Source organism: Rattus norvegicus, chromosome Y, assembly GCF_021556685.1.
Source record: "Rattus norvegicus strain SHRSP/BbbUtx chromosome Y, alternate assembly SHRSP_T2T, whole genome shotgun sequence".
Lineage (NCBI taxonomy): Eukaryota > Metazoa > Chordata > Mammalia > Rodentia > Muridae > Rattus > Rattus norvegicus.
The window spans coordinates 72,275,125-72,290,374 of NC_141555.1; the positions used below are offsets into that span (position 1 = coordinate 72,275,125).

Here is a 15,250-nt window from a genome sequence, read left to right on the forward strand (position 1 = left end):
AGTGACCCCACGTGAAGACTATTGTGCTCCTCTGCCTCTCTCAGACCTTCCCTCAGCTCCTCAGTGAGACTCACTGAGCTCCATCTGATATTTGTCCATGTGTCTGTGCTTCTGTGTCAGTCGGCTGCTCGGTGAAGCCTGCAGAGGACAATAACGCTACCTTCCCGTCTGCAAACACAAGAAAGGACCAGTAATAATGTCAGGGTTTGCCGTCTGCCGATAGGATAAGTCTCACATCCGGTCACGTATCCTGTCAACATTCCCTCATTTCCTCTTCCATCTCTGTCCCTGTGTCTCTTATAGAGAGGGCAATCTCTGGGTCAAAATTTTGGGGGTGGGTTTGTTTCCTTATCCTTCCACCTTGGGTCCTCCGTGGCTACGGAAAGTGATCATTTAAGTCTCCGTATCCCCACTGCACCGAGTCTCAGCTAAAGTCACCCTCATGGACGCCAGGGCAGCCTCTCCCATCCCAGATTGCAGGATAATCATAGAGATAGCGCCCACCCTGGACAGTCACTGATTCAGTTTATTCTCTTGGCCCTCTGTCTCTCTTGCTCGTCTCTCCCAAGAAATGATTCTCAAACCCCATTTCCCTTCCCATCCCCTCAGCCACACAATCCTTTCCTTCCATCTGCCTCCCCTCATTAGTTTATTCCTCGTTCTGAGTGAAATTCAATCATTTTTCTTGGGTCTTTCTTCATGTTTAGCCTCTTTGGTTCTGTAGATCATAGTGTGTGAATTCTGTACTTTATGGCTAATACCCTCTTTTAAGTGAGTATGTACATGTTATTTTCGGTCTCAGTTACCTCATTCAGAACAATACTTTCTCATCCCATATACTTGACCGCATCTTCTCAATGTCCTTATTTTTCATACCTGCGTAGTATTCCATAGTGTAAATGAACCATATTTTCTGTAGCCATTCTTTGGTTGAAGGGCATCTGGGTTATTTCTATGTTTGGTTCATTATTAAGAAAGCGGTTAGGAACCTTATGGAGTACATGTCCTTGCGGTATGGCAGGGTTTTTTCAAATATAAGGCCAGAAGGAGTATAGCTTGGTCTTTAGGAAGAATATTCCCCATTTTCTCATAATCCATTGGAGTGATATGCAAAGTCATTATTCGGATTTGATCTTCCCCCAGCAAATGTTATTTGTATCCTGATATTTATCTGCTTCCTCAAAGGAGGTTGCCCCTGGCTAGACCTTTATCATGGATTAAGGAAATCGCATATGAAACTTCTGTCCATTTTGACTGTTCAGTAAATGCTAGAGCCTATGGCAGGGAGCCAGAGGGGAAAGTTGATACTGGAGGGTTGAGGATAGGGTTAGGTAGAGAGGCAGAAGAGGGTAAGAGAGGTATAGTATTATTACTATATTATAATTTAATATACTAACATAATATATTAATATCAATTTTATTTTATCATGATATTAATATATAAAAATTTAATATATTAATACAATATATTTATTAATTATTATAATAATATATAATTTTATATATTAATATATTATATTAATATTTATTATATATTATCATAATGTTGATATATAACAATTTAGTATGTTAATATAGTATATCAATATTGATTATATTATTATAATGTTAATATATACTAATTTAATATATTAATTTATTATAATAGTATTTTATATATAAATATATATACACACACACACACACACACACACACACACATACACATATAAATATATATTGCATGGTATGAAATATCCACAAAGTTAATTCCAAGTGGAGCTCGCACGTTGATGGGAAATGCTGAGGGCAGAATATTTTTTTCAGTACAGTTTGCTTATATGGTGGATCACTTTGATGGGTTTTCATAGATTGATCCACTCCTGCATCCTCAGGAGGAAGCCAACATGATGGCACTGAATGGCGGATTGAAATGCCCTTGGATTTTGTTTTCAAGCATTTAACTGAGTATTTTTTCCACCAATGTTTGTAAGGGAAATTCGTCTGAAATTCTTTCTTTGTAGAGTCTTTTGTGATTTAGGTGTCAGGGTGACAGTGCTCTCCTGGAATCAGTTTGGCATTTTCCTTCTGTTTCTGTGTTTTGGAGTAGGTTGAGAATTCTTTGAAAATCTGGTAGGAGTCTCCACTCAATCAATCTGGCCCTGAGGATTGTTCAGTGGGGAAACTTTTAATTACTGTTTGTGTCTCTTTAGGGGTTGTAGAGCTATTTACATAGTTTATCTTACCTCAATTTACCTGTGGTCAGGGTTATCCATCTACACAATCATCCATTTAATTCAGAGATTCTAATTTTGGAGACAGCAGGTTTTTGAAGTGAGACCTAATGATTCTGTGACTTTAATCAGTTTCCTTCGATGCGGCTCCCTGTTCATTTCTGATTTTGTTATTTGGATGCTGTCTCTCCTCCTATTACATATCTGTCTGAAGGTTTGTCTGTCGGGTTGATGTTCCCAAGGAACCATCTCTTGTTTTTGTTGATCTTTTTATTCTCTTTGTTTCTGATGGATCACTTTCACCCAGAGTCTGATCATTTCTTGCTGTCTCCTCCTTTAATATGTATTTGCTTCTTTTCATTTTAGAAATTTAGGGAGTGCTGGGAAGTTGCTAGTGTGGGGTCTCTCCGGTTTCTTTATGAAAGTGCCCTGTGCAGCATATGCACGTTCCTCTTAGCACTGCTTTCCTTAAGTCCCTTAAGTTTGGAGAAGCTGTGCCTTCATTTTCATTAAATTCTAGGAACCCTTTTTGTTTTTCATGTCTTCTGTGAACTGGTGGTTCTTCATTTGCGAACTATTGAACTTCAATGAGTTTATACACTTTTTCTCACTGTTGAAGTCCAGTTTTAATCCATGTTGATCTGAGAAGATCCAATGGTTAGCGCAGTCTTTCTGAATCTGCTGTGTCTTGTTTCGAAAGGGAGAACATGGTCAGTTTAGGATAAGATTCCATGAGGTATTGAAAAGAAAGTGTGTACTTTTGTATTCATGTGAAATATTCTGTAGATATAAGTGAGGTCAGGTTAATTGAAACCCATTCCAGTTACATCTTCTATTTTTATTGTTTTCATTTTTAGTTTCTGTCTCAATAACCTGCCCTTGGTGAGATGCCACATTGATGTCCCCCACTATGAATGTGTGAGGTTCGATGTCATAGTTAAGCTTCAGCATATTTCTCTCACCAATGTGGCTACTTTTGTATTTGGGATATAGACATCCAGAATTGAGATGCCATTTGGTGTATTTTTCCTCTGATGAACATGAAGTGTTGTTCCCCTTCTTTTTGATTACTTTTGGTTGAAAGTCTGATTTGCTGTATGTTAGAATGGCTACACCATCTTGTTTCCTGTTTCAACTTCTTGGAAAACATTTTCCAAACCCTTAGTCTGTGGTTGTGTCTATCTCAATAGCTTGAGTGTGTTTCTTGAATGCAACAAAATGAGGGATCCTGTTTTTAAGTCCATTGTGTTACCTTCTCTCCTTTTATTGTTGAGTAGAGGCCATTAATGCTTAACAGTATTAATGACCAGTGATATTTACTTCATGCTATTTTGATGTTGGGGGTGCAGGATTTTCTTGCTTGCATTTATTTATTTATTTATTTTTTTGGTGGGATGTTTGAGTGTGTATGTTAGTATAATATCTGTTCTGTCGGGTGCATGGTTTTTTTGTTTCCATGTTGTTTTTTTTTGTTTTTGTTTTTGTTTTTGTTTTTTTGGAGGGGGCTGTTAGAGTATGTAGGCGAGTATGTTATCCCTTCTGTAGGTTATGCTGTGTAATTTTGAATTTCTAGTGGGAGGTTGGGATGGTTCAATTTCTGAAAATCCATCAGTATAATCCACTATATAATGAATCAGAAAAAAAATCACATGATAATCTCATTAGATGCTGATAAAGCAATTCCGAACCCGCTTCATGCTAAAAGCATGAGAGTGGTATGGGAGACCAGTCCTATTGAGAAACATAGTAGAAGCAATGAACAGCAATCCGGTAATGAACATCAAGCTAAATATAAAAAAAAAATTAAAGCAATTCCATTAAAGTGAAGGACAAGGTAAGGCTGCCCACTCTCCCTATTCAGTATAATATTTGAAATTCTATCCAGGGTAAAAACATGGTTTAAATTTGGTTCTGACATGGAGTGTGGCCAAGTGCTGTGAAGGAGGAATGCACAGCGTTTTAGAAATCCTGGGGTATGGCCCACTCTTTAGCACCGCCTCATTGCACCTTGGTGAGTCATAGCCCCAAGGACCAAGTGTACTGAGTACTTCATGCAGTGTTTCGCTCAGTTGTTCCCCTCATATCTTTCTAATTCTAAGAAGTACATAAAAATCCTCATAGAGCTTCCCACCACTCAGACAGCAACATCATTGGCATTTGCAATAATAGTGGTCGAGGTCTTTTAGGAGTTTCCTCTGTGGCAGACCAATGCTTCCACCATCACCCAAGGAAATGTAGAATAATGAGCGATGGCCACCACCCATAAAAAGCATTTGTAAAAATTAAGTGGTTCATTAACCTGGCTAACATGATTTAACTACTGGCTCTGATGTTAAAAAAAAAAACAAATTAGGGAACAATTTGAAGTTTGGAAATGCTGGGGCTTTTTAAGGTCATGGATCAAGAACATGGCCGCACTGGCTAATGGTGTGACTGTCACAGAGGCTGGACTCTTGAGGACTGGTTTCTGTCCTAGTTGTACCCTCAGCTTCCTGCTAGGATCTAATAAGGATTGACAATCACAGGTGTGCATTCTGATAATTTAAAATAGATATGACATTTTTTACACAGATGTTTAGATTTGTGCTTTTTAAAAGATTCTTATTAGAGCACTTTTAGAGATAAATAATATGATATTTAACCATTTCTCTGTATATTCAAATTGCTGCCTATAGAGAAGGGGAACCGACTGAGAAAACTACTTTGCTTATTCTTTGTTACTCTGTAACATATTGCTTACTTATGAAGTTATGTTGTCCTTCGGAGTAATTTGTTTTCTTTACGTTTACTGTTTAATATTGGTTCTCATACAGTATTAGGTATCACTTTTCTCAGTATCAAGAACGAGAAGAAACTAGATCATGGTCACATTTGCAGCTTTACAGGGCTTGAAAGATTTCACTAGGATTTAAGAGCTACTTGTTGTGGTTTGCCCTGAAGTTGTCTGTATTTTGATGCTAATTCCACTGCCCCAAGGACAGCTGCCTAGTCATGTATTCAGAACTCAGGTGACTGCACCAGAACCACATCCCATTGAATTTGTAAAGTACAGGTGAGGGGCAGGTACAGGATAGAAGGAGGCGTGTCATTGGAGGAGAAGGAAGGAAGGGCGGAGAGATGTTTGAAGGAAAAGGAGGAGACTAGAGGAAAGAGGAGAGTCAGAAAGAGAAGAGGGTGAGAAGCCAGGGCCGGTGAGGTTAAGATTCGGTTCTGTGTATTTACTGGTTGTTATTAATGTTCCTAAGGGATGGATGGTACCAGGCTTTGTATATTTAAGTGGGCAATTATATATTATCCATTGGGTCAAAATTATTGTGTTGTGCGTTCTTCTATGTGAGTGTTTGAGTATAGGAAAGTGTGTGTCTCCAAGGGACACTGGGCCGACAGGGAGTAGGGATGTGTTTTCACCAAGATATCTACCAGATATATTGGGACACTACGGTGCTCGTGATGGCAGGGTAAAAGACAAGTTTTCTTTTTTCTTTTTTCTTTTTACATCAACAGATGGCAAACCAAGGTGATGGGCAACAATCGACTACTAATCATAAAGGTTGAGAGGACCTTTTTATTTTCTAAGGAACAGGACACAGGTGCCATGTTAAGTCTTGAGAACTTAAAGGTGGGAAATCAAACAAAGAAATGGGGAAGCATCCTGGGCTGGCATGCTGTCCATCCCTGCTGTGTGATACATAATGGCAGCTCAGAGTGTTAAGAGATTAAAGCTGCTTTTTAAAGAAAGTTTTTTAGAAAGTCTTTCAGGATACTCATATGCTTTTTAACGTGGCCTCCACGAGAATTTTGGGTGGAAATCCTACTTACACAAGATACTTCTTTTTTTTTTTTTCAGGTATTTTTAACAAGTGATTAAGTGTGTTTTTAGAAAGAAGAGAGTAGAGAGTTTACCTGAATCAGGTGGGGATTTTCATCTACTGTTCAGAACTTAGGGAAAAATTATTCACTACCACGTAGAGAGTTGTGATGAAATGTCTATAACACCAGGGAAAGTGAACGCAGACATATATTTTAGAAGTAATTAAGGGTAAAGAAAAATCTGTGGCTTTGGGTAGAAAGCTTAACAGATTGAGATATTTTGGGCAAAAGTCCTGGTTTGATGTGTTGCTTATTGATATTAGAATTGATAGAAGGTATTTGTTTAATTTTATGAATTACCCCACTATATGGCTCGTTGATGATGGCTAGCAATGTTTTATGGTTACTTTTGATATTTACCACAATAGGAAGTTCAAATTTTCTTAATGTGATCTCCACGGGAACTTTGGGTTAATTTCCTGATGTCACTGAATACAGAGTGATATCAGGCTCATTGTGTACATAAATTCCTTTTTTAAAAATTGTTTAGTCTTCATGATGGGTGTGACTTTGAGTTTCATGCTTATATTATTACCCTGGGAGAGAGTGCAAGATACAAGCTTTTCTGGTTTCAGACTAGGGAACAGAGTATTTTGGGAGAAAGATTTTGTCCTTGTGTTTTTCAAAATTGTGATTAGGCTCTGGAAACCTCAGAGTCATACTGATCAGATTTGAGAGCGGTAGACCGCCTGAAAAAATATATTCAGGAAAATTAAACAAAAAGATATCTCAATTCTAAAACTTTGTCTTGAGAGTTGTATTTTGCAAAGTGTAACTCCTTGGAATCCTGGTCTCAGTGACTTTCAGCTGGGTCCAGTCAGGACATAGCGGCTATCAAATTTGCTTCATTCTTCATACCCTCTACCCCTAAGGATAACTCAACGCCCATGTACACCTTGCAGAAGTTATGGAGGAGTCCCCGTCTGAATTCCCTAGAATTTGTGGGGTTTGGCTGGAATTGGTTATTCTAAAGTTTTTTTATAAGGAATTTAAAATTGGCTGGAATTTAGCAGGGAGGAATAAGATAGATTGAGCTATTCAGTCCGAATCGTTTTTGGTAACTAAGCTTGATCTTATCTTTGTTTGGGTATAGAATTTATTTGACAAAAAAAATTTAAAAGTACAAGAAGAGACAGTCCTAATATTGTTGTCATTACAAACTTCTGAGTTGATTACACCTGTGAGTTAAGATTCACATAGCAAAGTCATGGCTCTGATTTGTAAGAGAACTTTCAAGACAATATTAAGATATAAAGACAATAGTCCAGATTATCTTAGATAGATAGATGGTTTTCAACAACGTCAGAAATCCACAAAATTTGAGATTTAAACTTATTATTTATCTTTAGTTGCTCCTAATTGTTCCCCTTTGGCAGATTTAATGAAGAATTTGAACATCTCTACCTCCAGGTGAGGCAATATTTGTGGCTAGGCAGTCACTGGAAAAAAATGCCTGTTTCATCTGCTGATTAATACTATCCAGAAAAGGACAAATTATGCAGAGGATTTGACTGATAAACCCTGCCATTACAGGGTAATCAGACCTTCCAAGTCTTTATTTCAAGAGGCGGTCAGTTGATCTTGGGACAGAAGGCTGAAGACTTGCGCTCACAAGTTGCTAACAGGGGACTGTGCTAGTGGAGATTTGTCTCTACAACCTCTCAGTTCTAGACGTCCTCTTAGGCTTCCTATGTACATAGATATTTGGTAATTCTCAGATTTCTGATGGGGTTGGATACTGATTATAGTCTCATTGGTTATCAGGCTGTATAACTGTGAATATACATATTTTATTGGATAGTTATCAGATAGTATACAATCTAGCCAAGACATAATATAGATTTTAAGCCTATTTGAAACTGGAATGAAGAACTAAATGTTCTTTCTAACTGGTATAGTGATGGACTGGGTCTTGAGTATATCATATGCTTTATAATTTTTATTATGGTAATAATATTACTCAATTGATATGTAAATGAAAAGACTGTTTAACTGGACAAAAAGGGAAAAATGTTGTTTACACAGAAGTTGTCTCTATTTTGATGCTAATCCACTGCTCCAAGGACAGCTGCCTTTTCGTGTATTCAGAACTCATGTGACATCCCCAGAACTACTTCCCCATTAAGTTTGTGAAGTACTGGTGAGGGGCAGGTACAGGATAGAAGGAGGCCTGTCATTGGAGGAAAAGGAAGGAAGGGCAGGAAAGAAGTTTGAAGGAAGTAGAAGAGAGTAGAGGAAAAGGAGAGACAGGAAGAGGAGAGGGTGAGAAGCCACGGCAGGTGAAAGTAAGATTCTGTTCCGTGTATTTACTGGCTGTTATTAATGTTCCTAAGGGATGGAAGGAACCAGGCTTTGTATGCTTAAGTGGGCTATTATATCTTATCAATTGGGTCAAAGATTATTGTGTTGTGTGTCCTTTTATGTGAGGTTTTGACTGTAAGAACGTGTGTGGCAGTAAGAGACACTGGGCAGCTGAGGAGTGTGGATGTATTCAACCAAGATATCTAGCAGAGACTTGGGAAACTACAGTGCCAGAGATAGCGGGTAAAAGACTACTTTTTTTTTTTTTTTTTTTTTTTATTAACTTGAGTATTTCTTATATACATTTCGAGTGTTATTCCCTTTCCCGGTTTCCGGGCAAACATCCCCCTCCCCCCTCCCCTTCCTTATGGGTGTTCCCCTCCCAACCCTCCCCCCATTGCCGCCCTCCCCCCATAGACTAGTTCACTGTGGGTTCAGTCTTAGCAGGACCCAGGGCTTCCCCTTCCACTGGTGCTCTTACTAGGATATTCATTGCTACCTATGGGGTCAGAGTCCAGGGTCAGTCCATGTATAGTCTTTAGGTAGTGGCTTAGTCCCTGGAAGCTCTGGTTGCTTGGCATTGTTGTACTTTTGGGGTCTCGAGCCCCTTCAAGCTCTTCCAGTTCTTTCTCTGATTCCTTCAATAGGGGACCTATTCTCAGTTCAGTGGTTTGCTGCTGGCATTCGCCTCTATATTTGCTGTATTCTGGCTGTGTCTCTCAGGAGCGATCTACATCCGGCTCCTGTCGGTCTGCACTTCTTTGCTTCATCCATCTTGTCTAATTGGGTGGCTGTATATGTATGGGCCACATGTGGGGCAGGCTCTGAATGGGTGTTCCTTCAGTCTCTGTTTTAATCTTTGCCTCTCCCTTCCCTGCCAAGGGTATTCTTTTTCCTCATTTAAAGAAGGAGTGAAGCATTCACATTTTGATCATCCGTCTTGAGTTTCGTTTGTTCTAGGGATCTAGGGTAATTCAAGCATTTGGGCTAATAGCCACTTATCAATGAGTGCATACCATGTATGTCTTTCTGTGATTGGGTTAGCTCACTCAGGATGATATTTTCCAGTTCCAACCATTTGCCTACGAATTTCAAAAACTCGTTGTTTTTGATAGCTGAGTAATATTCCATTGTGTAGATGTACCACATTTTCTGTATCCATTCCTCTGTTGAAGGGCATCTGGGTTCTTTCCAGCTTCTGGCTATTATAAATAAGGCTGCGATGAACATAGTGGAGCACGTGTCTCTTTTATATGTTGAGGCATCTTTTGGGTATATGCCCAAGAGAGGTATAGCTGGATCATCAGGCAGTTCAATGTCCAATTTTCTGAGGAACCTCCAGACTGATTTCCAGAATGGTTTTACCAGTCTGCAATCCCACCAACAATGGAGGAGTGTTCCTCTTTCTCCACATCCTCGCCAGCATCTGCTGTCACCTGAGTTTTTGATCTTAGCGAATCGCACTGGTGTGAGGTGAAATCTCAGGGTTGTTTTGATTTGCATTTCCCTTATGACTAAAGATGTTGAACATTTCTTTAGGTGTTTCTCAGCCATTCGGCATTCCTCAGCTGTGAATTCTTTGTTTAGCTCTGAACCCCATTTTTTAATAGGATTATTTGTTTCCCTGCGGTCTAACTTCTTGAGTTCTTTGTATATTTTGGAAATAAGGCCTCTATCTGTTGTAGGATTGGTAAAGATCTTTTCCCAATCTGTTGGTTGCCGTTTTGTCCTAACCACAGTGTCCTTTGCCTTACAGAAGCTTTGCAGTTTTATGAGATCCCATTTGTCGATTCTTGATCTTAGAGCATAAGCCATTGGTGTTTTGTTCAGGAAATTTTTTCCAGTGCCCATGTGTTCCAGATGCTTCCCTAGTTTTTCTTCTATTAGTTTGAGTGTGTCTGGTTTGATGTGGAGGTCCTTGATCCACTTGGACTTAAGCTTTGTACAGGGTGATAAGGATGGATCGATCTGCATTCTTCTACATGTTGCCCTCCAGTTGAACCAGCACCATTTGCTGAAAATACTATCTTTTTTCCATTGGATGGTTTTGGCTCCTTTGTCAAAAATCAAGTGACCATAGGTGTGTGGGTTCATTTCTGGGTCTTCAATTCTATTCCATTGGTCTATCTGTCTGTCTCTGTACCAATACCATGCAGTTTTTATCACTATTGCTCTGTAATACTGCTTGAGTTCAGGGATAGTGATTCCCCCTGAAGTCCTTTTATTGTTGAGGATAGCTTTAGCTATCCTGGGTTTTTTGTTATTCCAGATGAATTTGCAAATTGTTCTGTCTAACTCTTTGAAGAATTGGATTGGTATTTTGATGGGGATTGCATTGAATCTGTAGATTGCTTTTGGTAAAATGGCCATTTTTACCATATTAATCCTGCCAATCCATGAGCATGGGAGATCTTTCCATCTTCTGAGGTCTTCTTCAATTTCTTTCCTCAGTGTCTTGAAGTTCTTATTGTACAGATCTTTTACTTGCTTGGTTAAAGTCACACCGAGGTACTTTATATTATTTGGGTCTATTATGAAGGGTGTCGTTTCCCTAATTTCTTTCTCGGCTTTTTTCTCTTTTGTATAGAGGAAGGCAACTGATTTATTTGAGTTAATTTTATACCCAGCCACTTTGCTGAAGTTGTTTATCAGCTTTAGTAGTTCTCTGGTGGAACTTTTGGGATCACTTAAATATACTATCATGTCATCTGCAAATAGTGATATTTTGACCTCTTCTTTTCCGATCTGTATCCCTTTGATCTCCTTTTGTTGTCTGATTGCTCTGGCTAGAACTTCAAGAACTATATTGAATAAGTAGGGAGAGAGTGGGCAGCCTTGTCTAGTCCCTGATTTTAGTGGGATTGCTTCAAGTTTCTCTCCATTTAGTTTAATGTTAGCAACTGGTTTGCTGTATATGGCTTTTACTATGTTTAGGTATGGGCCTTGAATTCCTATTCTTTCCAGGACTTTTATCATGAAGGGGTGTTGAATTTTGTCAAATGCTTTCTCAGCATCTAATGAAACGATCATGTGGTTCTGTTCTTTCAGTTTGTTTATATAATGAATCACGTTGATGGTTTTCCGTATATTAAACCATCCCTGCATGCCTGGGATGAAGCCTACTTGATCATGGTGGATGATTGTTTTGATGTGCTCTTGAATTCGGTTTGCCAGAATTTTATTGAGTATTTTTGCGTCGATATTCATAAGGGAAATTGGTCTGAAGTTCTCTTTCTTTGTTGTGTCTTTGTGTGGTTTAGGTATAAGAGTAATTGTGGCTTCGTAGAAGGAATTCGGTAGGGCTCCATCTGTTTCAATTTTGTGGAATAGTTTGGATAATATTGGTATGAGGTCTTCTATGAAGGTTTGATAGAATTCTGCACTAAACCCGTCTGGACCTGGACTCTTTTTGGTTGGGAGACCTTTAATGACTGCTTCTATTTCCTTAGGAGTTATGGGGTTGTTTAACTGGTTTATCTGTTCCTGATTTAACTTCGATACCTGGTATCTGTCTAGGAAATTGTCCATTTCCTGAAGATTTTCAAATTTTGTTGAATATAGGTTTTTATAGTAAGATCTGATGATTTTTTGAATTTCCTCCGAATCTGTAGTTATGTCTCCCTTTTCATTTCTGATTTTGTTAATTTGGACACACTCTCTGTGTCCTCTCGTTAGTCTGGCTAAGGGTTTATCTATCTTGTTGATTTTCTCAAAGAACCAACTTTTGGTTCTGTTGATTCTTTCTATGGTCCTTTTTGTTTCTACTTGGTTGATTTAAAAATATGGAACGCTTCACGAATTTGCGTGTCATCCTTGCGCAGGGGCCATGCTAATCTTCTCTGTATCGTTCCAATTTTAGTATATGTGCTGCCGAAGCGAGCACAAAAGACTACTTTTTATTTTTATATTTTTGCAACAACACATTAACTTCTGTATTTGAAATGCTCTTGGTGTGTCCCTTAGGGAAGATCTGGTTCCTGACAGAATGTGCTTCTTAGGTTCATCAATCTTGTCTAGTTTTGGTGGCGGATTATATATATATATATATATATATATATATATATATATATATATATATATATATGTGTGTGTGTGTGTGTATATATGTGTGTGTATATGTGTGTCTGTGTGTGTGTGTGTGTGGTTCCTACAGCTATGAGATTAGGTGGAATTTTAACACAGATTCTGAGCAGCTACTTCAAGAATGTAGAATCCACAAACAGCAATGCCAAGTAGACTCTCTCCTGTTCTTATGAGCCTAATAAAGTTGAGATTTCATTTGACCTCAAATTCTTCCCTCCCTGCCAATCCTCCTGTATCTTATCTTTGGCCTGAAGAAAGAATCATTTTAAAACATCCAAAACCCTGAAAAATCACCCTTGGAACACAGGAAGGTAAATATTACAGAAATGATATGTAATGGGACTACATAGTCCACGCTGTCCTTTGATTTATTCAGGCAGTTATATTTCTGCATATAATATAAATTTGGGAGGTTATCATTTTAAGTAGGTACACAATATTTACACTGTTACATTCTCTTCATAGCTTGGCCACGATTGTTGCCATAATCATTGCCAAAAAACTGGAATTTGAAAACAGAACTTTTGTGTACACATTCAGGAATATCTATAAAGTCCCCTTTCAAGGAATGAACAATTAGAAAATAAAATACAAAATTCACTGAATTAAATGTCTGTAGAGAAAAAATGGCCTGTGGAAAATGGAAAAACATAGGAAATTGAAATTGTTGTCACAGAAATGGACCTGGGAATAGAATTATTATCCAGAAGAATCTCCTACATCCCGTGTTCCTAGATCTTTTCTACTCAATATAAGCCCCTAACTGACTTTCTTCATGTAGAGCCTGTAACCACTGATGAAGCAAAGAGAAGTTTCCAGCTGTAGAGAGCTTTAGTACGTAATGGTTTCCACTGTGTCACAGTAGACATTCCGGGAAAAGCCACACTCAAATCTGGTCAATGTAAGGAAAGCTGTTCAGCAGGTAGGACATGGCGGTTCTCAGTGACATCATCATTTGGCCCTCCCTGAAAAATTTCTTGTACCCTGAAGAGCCCTAACTTTTGATGTCACAAGGAACTGCATCACCTATATTCCTGTAGCACCTCTAGGGATTACTAAATGGCCTCTATTTCAGTGCAAACAGCCATTTTGGAAAGAGAAAAAAGAGGATGTATAAAAAAATGAGTAGAAGTAAGTTGACCTTCTGTTTTAGTTTAAAAAACTGAAGAAATATGTGGTACACGGGAAAGCACAGTGAGTGCTGTGTAGGGTTGTGAGGGTTCACTGATCACATAGCCTTGATCTGAGCCTTCCACATATGGGATTCAGGAGGTTGGAGCCTCTCAGTAGCATCTGGATTTCCTTGCTTGTTACGGTTCCTGGAAGTCAGAGATTTTTTTTATCATTAATTTCATTATTCCAAAAGCCAGGTGTTCGGACAGGTACAGTTTTTTTTTTTTTTTCTGAGAGTGCATGGCTTTTATTTTTTCTCCCAGAAGGAAAAAGTAGTCCTAAGGAGGAAGGTAAAGACAAGCATTGCATCCTCAGCTCAGAGTAAACTCCTCCATGATTTGGATTCCTAAAGTGCAGTTTCTGTCTGACACTGGTAACTGGGAGAGAGAAATGACTCTAGTTGAGACTTCATCATCTCCGTCTTTCCACTACTGTTATGCTGACTACCATTCCCTGACAGTATCCCTCTAGATTTCTGAATCAATATGTCTGATTACTTTTCAGTTTTATTTACTTTTATTTCTTTCATTATTTTTTTAATTTTAAGCTAATTTTAATACTTTTTGGTTATTTGTATATCTACATTTAAATGTTATTTCGTTTCCCAGTTTCCTCTCCATAAGAGACCTAAATGTTTCCCTTCCTTTACATTTAAACCACCCTTACTGCCCCTTGACATTTCCTTGAACTGGGAGTCAAACCTAGGGAGGACCAAGGGCCTCTCCTTTCTTTGCTGTGCAACAAGGGCATCCTCTGCTACATATGTAGCTGGAGCAATAGGTCAGTCCATGTACAGTCTTTGAATATCAGTATAGTACCAGAAAGCTCTTGTTCATTGGCATTATTCTTCTGATGAGTTTGATAGCCTCTTCAGCTCTTGTAATCCTTTCTGAAAATTTACCAACAAGAGATCCGTTTACAATTCTCTGGTTTGCCACTAGCATTCACTTCTGTAATTGACATACTCTAGTTGTGTCTCTCAGGGAAGATCTATAACCTGTTAATGGCAACATGCACTTCTTAGCTTTATTAATCTTAATCGTGTCTAGTTTTGGTGTCTGATCTATCTATTTATCTATCTATCTATCTATCTATCTATCTATCTATCTATCATCAATCTATCTATCGTTATCTATTTATCTCTCTCTCTAGCTCTATCTCTCCTCTATCTCTATCTCTATGTCTTTTATCTATATCTATATATCTATATCTATATCTATATCTATATCTATCTATCTATCTATATATATATATATGTATATATATTTGGTGGCTTATATGTCTATGAAGTTAATTGAAATTTTAACATGGATTCTGAGGTCCTAGGTCAAGAATGGAGAACCCACAAAAGACAATACCAAATATACTCCCTCCTGTTCTTATGCGCCTTTTGAAGTTGAGCTTTTACTGCACCTCAAGCCATTCCTCTCTCTTCCCATAATCCTGTATCTTTTGTATGGCCTGAAGAAAGAATCATGGTAAAACATCCAAAAGCCTGAAGTCTCACCCTTGGAACACAGGAAGGTAGATATGCCAGAAATGATATCTAATGGGACTACAGAACCACATTCTATAGTCCATGCTGTCTTTGATTTACTGATGTCAGGTAA

The 15,250-nt window shown here is 38.3% G+C and overlaps 1 non-coding gene across 1 annotated transcript; it reads right to left on the reverse strand.

Annotated features, from left to right (window-relative positions):
• Positions 1-12,160: 12,160 nt before the first annotated feature.
• On the reverse strand, positions 12,161-12,267 carry LOC134484527 (U6 spliceosomal RNA). The gene has a single exon (XR_015647485.1). It is a non-coding gene; the product is annotated as a U6 spliceosomal RNA (small nuclear RNA).
• Between the last annotated feature and the right edge of the window lie 2,983 nt (positions 12,268-15,250).